Source organism: Lynx rufus, unplaced genomic scaffold, assembly GCF_022079265.1.
Source record: "Lynx rufus isolate CCGP_SWC_20201006 ecotype Redwood Valley unplaced genomic scaffold, mLynRuf1.p SCAF_19, whole genome shotgun sequence".
NCBI classification, from domain to species: domain Eukaryota; kingdom Metazoa; phylum Chordata; class Mammalia; order Carnivora; family Felidae; genus Lynx; species Lynx rufus.
In genome coordinates, this window is record NW_025814833.1 from 9,594,818 (window position 1) to 9,604,881 (window position 10,064).

The following is a 10,064-nucleotide window of genomic DNA, read 5'->3' on the forward strand; positions in this document are numbered from 1 at the left end:
TTTTTAGCGTTGAATCATATTCCATTCTCTTGATGTACCGCAGTTCATTTATTCATTCACTTAGTCAAGGCCATAGTGGAGTGGTTGTTTCCAAGTTTTGGCAGTCATGAATAAATTTGTGTGCGGGTTTTGACTTTATCCTATTGGCATGTAGAGGTATTTCATTGTTTTTTTTTTCAAATGTAAATTCAGATTAGTTAATATATAGCGCAATAATGGTTTCAGGACTAGAATTCAGGGATTTCATCACTTAACATATGACACCCTGTGCTCATCCCAACAAGTGCCCTCCTTAATGCCCCTCACCCATCTAGCCCATCCCCCCACCCACCTCCCTTCCAGCAACCCTCAGTTTGTTCTCTGTCTTTAAGAATCTCTCCTGGTTGGCCTCCCTCTCTGTTTTGAAATTTCATTGTTTTTTAAATTGGCATTTCCCTGGTGATATGTGATATGGAGAATCTTTGCATATACTTATTTTCCATCTGCATATGTGCTTTGGTGAAGTGTCTGTTAAGGTCTTTGGCCCATTTTTGATTTGGGTTGCTTGTTGTTTTATTGTTGTAGGAGTTTTTTTTTTCTTTTCAAATTTTTATTTAACTTCTAGTTAGTTAACAGTGCAGGTTTCAGGAGTAGAATTTAGTGATTCATCACTTACATACAACACCCAATGCTCATCACAAGTGCCCTCTTTGATACCCATCACCCATCTAGTTTTCGTATATTTTGGATAACAGTCACTTACCATCTATGTCTTTTGCAATGAACTCCTTCCAGTGTGTGATTGGTCTTCTCCTTCTCCTTCTCTTGTGTTAAAAAAATCCTTTCTCCTGTTCTTCAGATTGTATAATTGCTACCGATTTATCTTCGAGTTCATAGATTCTTTTGTCACTCCCATTCAGCTAAGTCCATCCCGTGAATATGTTTTTAAAACTCGAATAATTTTTGCCACTCTAAAATTGCCGTTTAAAAATTGTATATCTACCTGTTAAGATTTAGTATCTTTTTATTACTTGTGAGTAGGTAGTTTTACATTGTTAAGGACAATTATAATAGCTGCCTCCAAATCTTTGTTTACTAATTATGTCCTCGGTACATCTCAGGGTTTGTGCCAGCTAATTATCTTTTTCTCTTCAAAAGGAATTACATTTTCCTAGTTCTCCATATCTCATACTATTTTGAATTTTTTCCAGGATATTATGCATGTTAAGTTCTGGGGACTCTCAATTCCTTTATTTTTATTTTTTGAGTGTTTTCTTTTGTTTTAGCAGGCAGGTGAGTCCATTGGGTTCAAATGGAAAACTCTGGTCTTGCATAGCAGAGCATTTCGTACATTTGTTCTTAGCCGAGCTGCCTTGGGTATGTTCTGTGAATCTGTGGTTGCAGCACCAGCCAGTGACATTAGGAAATATAATTTAAAGATCTGCTCTCTGGCTCTTTGCTCTCTTGGTTTTTTGCTCTCTTTTTCCAGTGTTCATGGTTGGTCCAGACTGAATTGTCTTGTCTCCCAGCTCAGAAAGCCTGAGGTCGTTCCTATAAAGCTTATCTATGCCAACTGTCCTACTAGAAGTAGTGAAAGCAGGGAACTCACATTGTACATAGGCCTTCCTTAGTTCATGTACCTTCTAGCAAAATCTTCTTGCTTTTGTTCACTGACTTTATGTTCAGAGTTTATAGTTGTTATTCATGGGAGATACTCTTTTTTTAACGTGTATTTGTTTTTGAGAGAGAGAGACAGAGCACGAGCAGGGAGTGGCAGAGAGAGAAGGAGACACAGAATCCAAAGCAGGCTCCAGGCTCTGAGCTGTCAGCACAGAGCCCGACACAGGGCTCGAACTCATGAACCACAAGATGATGACCTGAGCCACCCAGGCACCCTGTATGGGAGATGTTCTTAATGATTATCAGGCACTTGATCATTTTATTTTTTTTTGTATTAAATATTTTTTAATCTATTCACCCTTGTGTACCTTGTGAAATAATCTTCATTTCTTATTCTTTTTTCTTCAGTTTCTTTCTTGAGTTGGATCACTTCTCGTTTCTTTTTATTTGTATGTTTGTTTGCAGTTGAGGCTTTAAATTTCTATTAGAGGTTTTAATTTTTATCTAAAAATTATATTTCTGAATATGAATTCACGTTAGATACTCATAGTTTTTCAGTAGTTCATGTTTTGTTTTGTTTTGTTTTTGATTTTGGATAACTTTTGTTGGTTGGAATAGTTTGATTCTCATTTTCTCTTTCTTCAGAGTAGTTTTATATGGACATACTTGTGTTTTCTGCCTAAGTGTCTTACTTCTTTGCGACCAGCAATATATGATAAGTTTAAGGTGTTTTGGTTATGAACTGGTTTGATTTTATTTATTTTTTTAATTATTTTTTTTAGTGTTTATTTATTTTTGAGAGAGAGAGAGAGAGAGAGAGAGAGAGAGAGAGTCCAAGCTGGGGAGGAGCAGAGAGAGAGGGAGACACAGAATCCAAAGCAGGCTCCAGGCTCTGAGCTGTCAGCACAGAGCCCGACACGGGGCTCAAACTCACGAACCGTGAGATCATGACCTGACCCAGAGTCGGACACCCAACCGATCGAGCCACCCAGGCACCCCGGTTATGAACTGATTTTAAAGAGAGGTTTTTTAAATCAATGGCAAATTTTTATGTAGGCAGAAGGGCTTGATTTCATCGTTCACTTTTCCTTCTCTGAGACCCTTAAATTCCCCTCCTCTGTTTATCCTCCCCTTCCCGATTACTGTTTCATTTTCTCTTATTTCTATTAAGTATCTGAAGAATGTGTCCCTCTTTCAAGTTGCTTCTTCTTCTTGAAGACGTGGTGTCTTTTCAAGACTGTCACTTCTGACTTTGCATGCTTCCATGAGCATTCCTTGAAATTCACCAGTCTCTGGTTGTCTGAATCAGTTTTCAGATTTTTCTAAACACTTCCTCTCTTAAAGATGATTCTTCTTTTTCTGGAAGTGATATTTTTCTGGGTCTGCCTCTCTTAGTTCCTAGGTCCATTCTCCTATTCTCCATATAATCTAGCTGGTATTCTACACTGGCTTGGGCCCTGGACATAGTTGACTGATTTGCCGTGGTTAGTCACATCTGTAACTACTTTAAAATTCGTGCCTCTATATCTCTACATCTTAGTTAAGTTGTAGACACGAGTTATGGAGAATTTAGTAGCCCTTCTTTATCTATATGATTTTCTGATGGTAATGTAAGGATTCAGACTTTGGTAGCTGAATTTCTCCTATGAGAACCCAGAAATCACTTTACTACCCTTTGTTGCTAATATGTAAAAAGACAGTAGTGTGCCTATGAAAATGTATTCATCTTGACATTTTTTTATTTTGTTAAAATGAACACTACTCAAAAAAATCAAACTCTTGTTGCAATGTATTTTTCAAAATGGAAAAACTGAAAAACGAATTCCAGTATCTGTCATTTGCAAGTGGAAGAGAATAATATTTCTAAACAGTATGTTTATTATTATGCTCTTTTTATATAGCAATTAAAATATAAAATTTATATAGCAAGACCATGTTTCACTACAAATCTGTTAAATTTTAATTATGTGGAATGCACGTATCGAGAAGGAAATAATCTATTTTTTGTTAGTACTAGGCCTTTTATGCAACCATCTGTGCTTGGCAAATCATAAAAATCGGAAAGGGTCTCTGAGCTCTGCTTCAAAGATGCCATTGCAAGGTCATTGTTCTTTCCTAACTGCCTTTACCATCAACTTGTTCACTTCAGAGCATTTACACATTTTTGCCCAACATATGACAATTGATTCAGTATTTGTCTGCCGAGTCTCTCCTAAAGTTTCTCACTAAGAAAACAGCATAAACCCATTACGAACCTAGATAACAAGAGACATTTTTAATTAACTCTGCAGAAATAGTTTTAAAGATTCCCTTAATGCAATGATTGCGACCAACCTGAAATTTACATTTGTTCTGCGTTTTACAACAAAATGAACTCCATTCGTCTGTATGCCCTGTCCTCTGAGACCGTGTTTTGGCTTCCCGTCTTCAAAGTCCTGGCTGTGTTGTCCAGTGCACAAAAGATGGCAAATAGTAAAAGCGGGAATCCCCAAACTGGGGAGGATCGTGAATCAGGGCCCTGGACTTTATTTTCTCATTAGCTGTCCAGTGGCTTGCTGTCTAGTGAGGAAGAAAAATAAGTAAAATGAAATAAAGAATGGAACTCTGGTAGGGTCAAAGTAAGAAGAATGCATACTTAACAATGGGAGGTTAGCTCAAGGCCTGGTAAGCCGAACATCCCCTCTGCTAGGTGTTTCATACGTGCAGGACAGTTGTCCGGACTGGGTGCGGTGGCTCTGGAAGCAGACCTCCTATGCAGCACATTCTATGAGGTTGTTAAACTGGTTGTGTCAATGTGACACATTCCTCCACTTGGAAAGCATTTAATACTTGAGACAAAATGGATACGGGGATTGATCGGTCTTCAAAGACAATTGCATTATCTTGTTCGTGCTGAACCATGGGGCATAGGACTCTTACCTTAGGTCTTGTCTTACGCAAGTAGAGAGAGACTTGAGGATACTACTGGGAGCGTTTGAAAAATGTGTGAAATGTGTGAGATTTAGGACTGACCCTTGCCTGGGAAAACTAAAGGGAAGAGACTAACTAGTACCACAGGCCTAAGGCAGCAAAACACAGAGGGCTCTGTTAACAGCAGGCTGAACTGCGGCGGAAAGTGCATGTTTTTAAGAAGCAAGTGTGGACCGACTCCTCTTACAGATGACCATTAAAGTAAATTCTGGACATGAGGAAGATGGCGGCATAGGAGGACGCGGTGTCCTACGGATCACTTAGATTCCACCCACACCTGCCTAAATAACCCAGAAAATCACCAGAAGACTAGCAGAATGGATTCTCCAGAGGCAAGCGCAGACGAGAGGCCCACGGAAGAGGGTAGGAAGGGCGGCGAGGCGGTGCGTGCTCTACGGACTGGCGGGAGGGAGCTGGGGCAGAGGGGCGGCCCGCCGGCCAAGCAGAGTCCCCGAGTCTGGCGTGCAAAAGCGGAAGGGCCGGACGGAGTGTGTTCCGACAGCAAGCGGGACTTGACATCTGGAAGGTTATAAGTTAACAGCTCTGCTCAGAGAATGGGAGGGCTGGAGGACAATGGGAGGGAGAGTTGTTGAGCCCCTGGACGACAGAGCTCAGTTTGTTGGGGAACAAAGGCGCTCGCCAGCGCCATCTCCCCCGCCCATCCCCCAGCCAAAATCCCAAAGGGAACCAGTTCCTGCCAGGGAACTTGCTCGCTCCGCGCAAACACCCAACTCTGTGCTTCTGCGGAGCCACCCCTCCGGCGGCGGGTCTGACTCCCTCCCGCTGCCACAGGGCCCCTCCTGAAGTGGATCACCTAAGGAGAAGCGAGCTAAGCCTGCCCCTCCTGCCCCCGTGCACCTTGCCTACCCAGCCTAGCTAATACGCCAGATCCCCAGCACCACAAGCCTGGCAGTGTGCAAGTCGCCCAGACGGGCCACGCCACCCCACAGTGAATCCCGCCCCTAGGAGAGGGGAAGAGAAGGCACACACCAGTCTGACTGTGGCCCCAGCGGTGGGCTGGGGGCAGACATCAGGTCTAACTGCGGCCCCGCCCACCAACTCCAGTTATACACCACAGCACAGGGGAAGTGCCCTGCAGGTCCTCACCACTCCAGGGACTATCCAAAATGACCAAGCGGAACAATTCCCCTCAGAAGAATCTCCAGGAAATAACAACAGCTAATGAACTGATCAAAAAGGATTTAAATGGTATAAGAGAAAGTGAATTTAGAATAATAGTCATAAAATTAATCGCTGGGCTTGAAAACAGTATAGAGGACAGCAGAGAATCTCTTGCTACAGAGATCAAGGGACTAAGGAACAGTCACGAGGAGCTGAAAACCGCTTTAAACGAGATGCAAAATAAAATGGAAACGTCCACGGCTTGGATTGAAGAGGCAGAGGAGAGAATAGGTGAACTAGAAGATAAAGTTATGGAAAAAGAAGCTGAGAAAAAGAGAGATAAAAAAATCCAGGAGTATGAGGGGAAAATTAGAGACCTAAGTGATGCACTAAAGAGAAATAATATATGCATAATTGGTATCCCAGAGGAGGAAGAGAGAGGGAAAGGTGCTGAAGGTGTACTTGAAGAAATCATAGCTGAGAACTTCCCTGATCTGGGGAAGGAAAAAGGCATTGAAATCCAAGAGACACAGAGAACTCCCTTCAGACGTACCTTGAATCGAACTTTTGCATGACATATCATAGTGAAACTGGCAAAATACAAGGATAAAGAGAAAATTCTGAAAGCAGCTAGGGATAAACGTGCTCTAACATATAAAGGGAGACCGATAAGACTAGCGACGGATATCTCTACTGAAACTTGGCAGGCCATAAAGGAATGGCAGGAAATCTTCAATGTGATGAACAGAAAAAATATGCAGCTAAGAATCCTTTATCCAGCAAATCTGTCATTTAGAATAGAAGGAGAGATAAAGGTCTTGTCAAACAAACAGAAACTGAAGGAATTCATCACCACTAAACCAGCCCTACAAGAGATCCTAAGGGGATCCTGTGAGACAAAGTACCAGAGACATCGCTACAAGCATGAAACCTACGGACATCACAATGACTCTAAACCCATATCTGTCTATAATAACACTGAATGTAAATGGACTAAATGCGCCAACCAAAAGACATAGGGTATCAGAATGGATGAAAAAAACAAGACCCATCTATTTGCTGTCTACAAGAGACTCATTTTAGACCTGAAGACACTTTCAGATTGAAAGTGAGGGGATGGAGAACTATTTATCATGCTACTGGAAGTCAAAAGAAAGCTGGAGGAGCCATACTTATATCAGACAAACTAGACTTTAAATTAAAGGCTGTAACAAGAGATGAAGAAGGGCATTATATAGTAATTATAGGGTCTATCCATCAAGAAGAACTAACAATTATAAATGTCTATGTGCTGATTACGGGGCCCCCCAAATATATAAAACAATTACTCACAAACATAAGCAACCTTATTGATAAGAATGTGGTAATTGCAGGGGACTTTAATACCCCACTTACAACAATGGATAGATCATCTAGACACACGGTCAATAAAGAAACAAGGGCCCTGAATGATACATTGGATCAGATGGACTTGACAGATATATTTAGAACTCTGCATCCCAAAGCAACAGAATATACTTTCTTCTCGAGTGCACATGGAACATTCTCCAAGATAGATCACATACTGGGTCACAAAACAGCCCTTCATAAGTATACAAGAATTGAGATCATACCATGCATACTTAGAGACCACAATGCTATGAAGCTTGAAATCAACCACAGGAAAAAGTCTGAAAAACCTCCAAAAGCATGGAGGTTAAAGAACACCCTACTAAAGAATGAGTGGGTCAACCCGCCAATTAGAGAAGAAATTGAAAAATATATGGAAACAAACGAAAATGAAAATACAACAATCCAAACGCTTTGGGATGGAGTGAAGGCAGTCCTGAGAGGAAAATATATTGCAACCCAGGCCTATCTCAAGAAACAAGAAAAATCCCAAATACAAAATCTAACAGCACACCTAAAGGAAATAGAAGCAGAGCAGCAAAGACACCCCAAACCCAGCAGAAGAAGAGAAATAATAAAGATCAGAGCAGAAATAAACAATATAGACTCTAAAAAAACTGTAGAGCAGATCAATGAAACTAAGAGTTGGTTTTTTGAAAAAATAAACAAAATTGATAAACCTCTAGCCAGGCTTCTCAAAAAGAAAAGGGAGATGACCCAAGAAGATAAAATCATGAATGAAAATGGAATTATTACAACCAATCCCTCAGAAATACAAGCAATTATCAGGGAATACTATGAAAAATTATATGCCAACAAACTGGACAACCTGGAAGAAATGGACCAATTCCTAAACACCCACTCACTTCCAAAACTCAAACTGGAGGAAATAGAAAGCTTGAACAGACCCATAACCAGCGAAGAAATTGAATCGGTTATCAAAAATCTCCCAACAAATAAGAGTCCAGGACCAGATGGCTTCCCTGGGGAATTCTACCAGACATTTAAAGCAGAAATAATACCTATCCTTCTCAAGCTATTCCGAGAAATAGAAAGGGAAGGAAAACTTCCAGACTCATTCTATGAAGCCAGTGTTACTTTGATTCCTAAACCAGACAGAGACCCAGTAAAAAAAGAGAACTACAGGCCAATATCCCTGATGAATATGGATGCAAAAATTCTCAATAAGATACTAGCAAATCAAATTCAACAGCTTGTAAAAAGAATTATTCACCATGATCAAGTGGGATTCATTCCTGGGATGCAGGGCTGGTTCAACATTCACAAATCAATCAACGTGATACATCACATTAATAAAAGAAAAGATAAGAACCATATGATCCTGTCAATTGATGCAGAAAAGGCATTTGGCGAAATTCAGCACCGTTTCTTAATAAAAAATCTTCAGAAAGTCGGGATAGAAGGAACATACTTAAACATCATAAAAGCAGTTTATGAAAAGCCCACAGCTAACATCATCCTCAATGGGTAAAAACTGAGAGCTTTTCCCCTGAGATCAGGAACACGACAGGGATGTCCACTCTCACCGCTGTTGTTTAACATAGTGTTGGAAGTGCTAGCATCAGCAATCAGACAACAAAAGGAAATCAAAGGCATCCAAATTGGCAAAGATGAAGTTAAGCTTTCACTTTGTGCAGATGACATGATATTATCCATGGAAAATCCGATAGACTCCACCAAAAGTCTGCTAGAACTGATACATGAATTCAGCAAAGTTGCAGGATACAAAATCAATGTACAGAAATCAGTTGCATTCTTATACACTAATAATGAAGCAACAGAAAGACAAATAAAGAAACTGATCCCATTCACAATTGCACCAAGAAGCATAAAATACCTAAGAATAAATCTAACCAAAGATGTAAAAGATCTGTATGCTGACAACTATAGAAAGCTTATGAAGGAAATTGAAGAAGGTATAAAGAAATGGAAAAACATTCCGTGCTCATGGGTTGGAAGAATACATATTGTCAAAATGTCAATACTACCCAAAGCTATCTACACATTCAATGCAATCCCAATCAAAATTGCACCAGCATTCTTCTCGAAGCTAGAGCAAGCAATCCTAAAATTCATATGGAACCACAAAAGGCCCTGAATAGCCAAAGGAATTTTGAAGAAGACCAGTGCGGGAGGCATCACCATCCCAGACTTTAGCCTCTACTACAAAGCTGTAATCATCAAGACAGCATGGTATTGGCACAAAAACAGACACATAGGCCAATGGAATAGCATAGAAACCCCAGAACTAGAGCCACAAAAGTATGGCCAACTAATCTTTGACAAAGCAGGAAAGAATATCCAATGGAAAAAAGACAGTCTCTTTAACAAATGGTGCTGGGAGAACTGGACAGCAACATGCAGAAGAATGAAACTAGACCACTTTCTTACACCATTCACAAAAATAAACTCAAAATGGATGAAGGACCTGAATGTGAGATAGGAAACCATCAAAACCCTAGAGGAGAAAGCAGGAAAAGACCTCTCTGACCTCAGCCGCAGCAATTTCTTACTCGACACATCCCCAAAGGCAAGGGAATTAAAAGCTAAAATGAACTATTGGGACCTCATGAAGATAAAAAGCTTCTGCACAGCAAAGGCAAAAATCAAGAAAACTAAAAGGCAACCAATGGAATGGGAAAAGATATTTGCAAATGACATATTGGACAGAGGGCTAGTATCCAAAATCTATAAAGAGCTCACCAAGAAGAAATGGGCAGAAAACATGAATAGACACTTCTCTAAAGAAGACTTCCAGATGGCCAACAGGCACATGAAAAGATGCTCAACGTCACTCCTCATCAGGGAAATACAAATCAAAACCACACTCAGATATCACCTCACGCCACTCAGAGTAGCCAAAATGAACAAATCGGGAGAGTATAGATGCTGGCGAGGATGTGGAGAAATGGGAACCCTCTTGCACTGTTGGTGGGAATGCAAATTGGTGCAGCCGCTCTGGA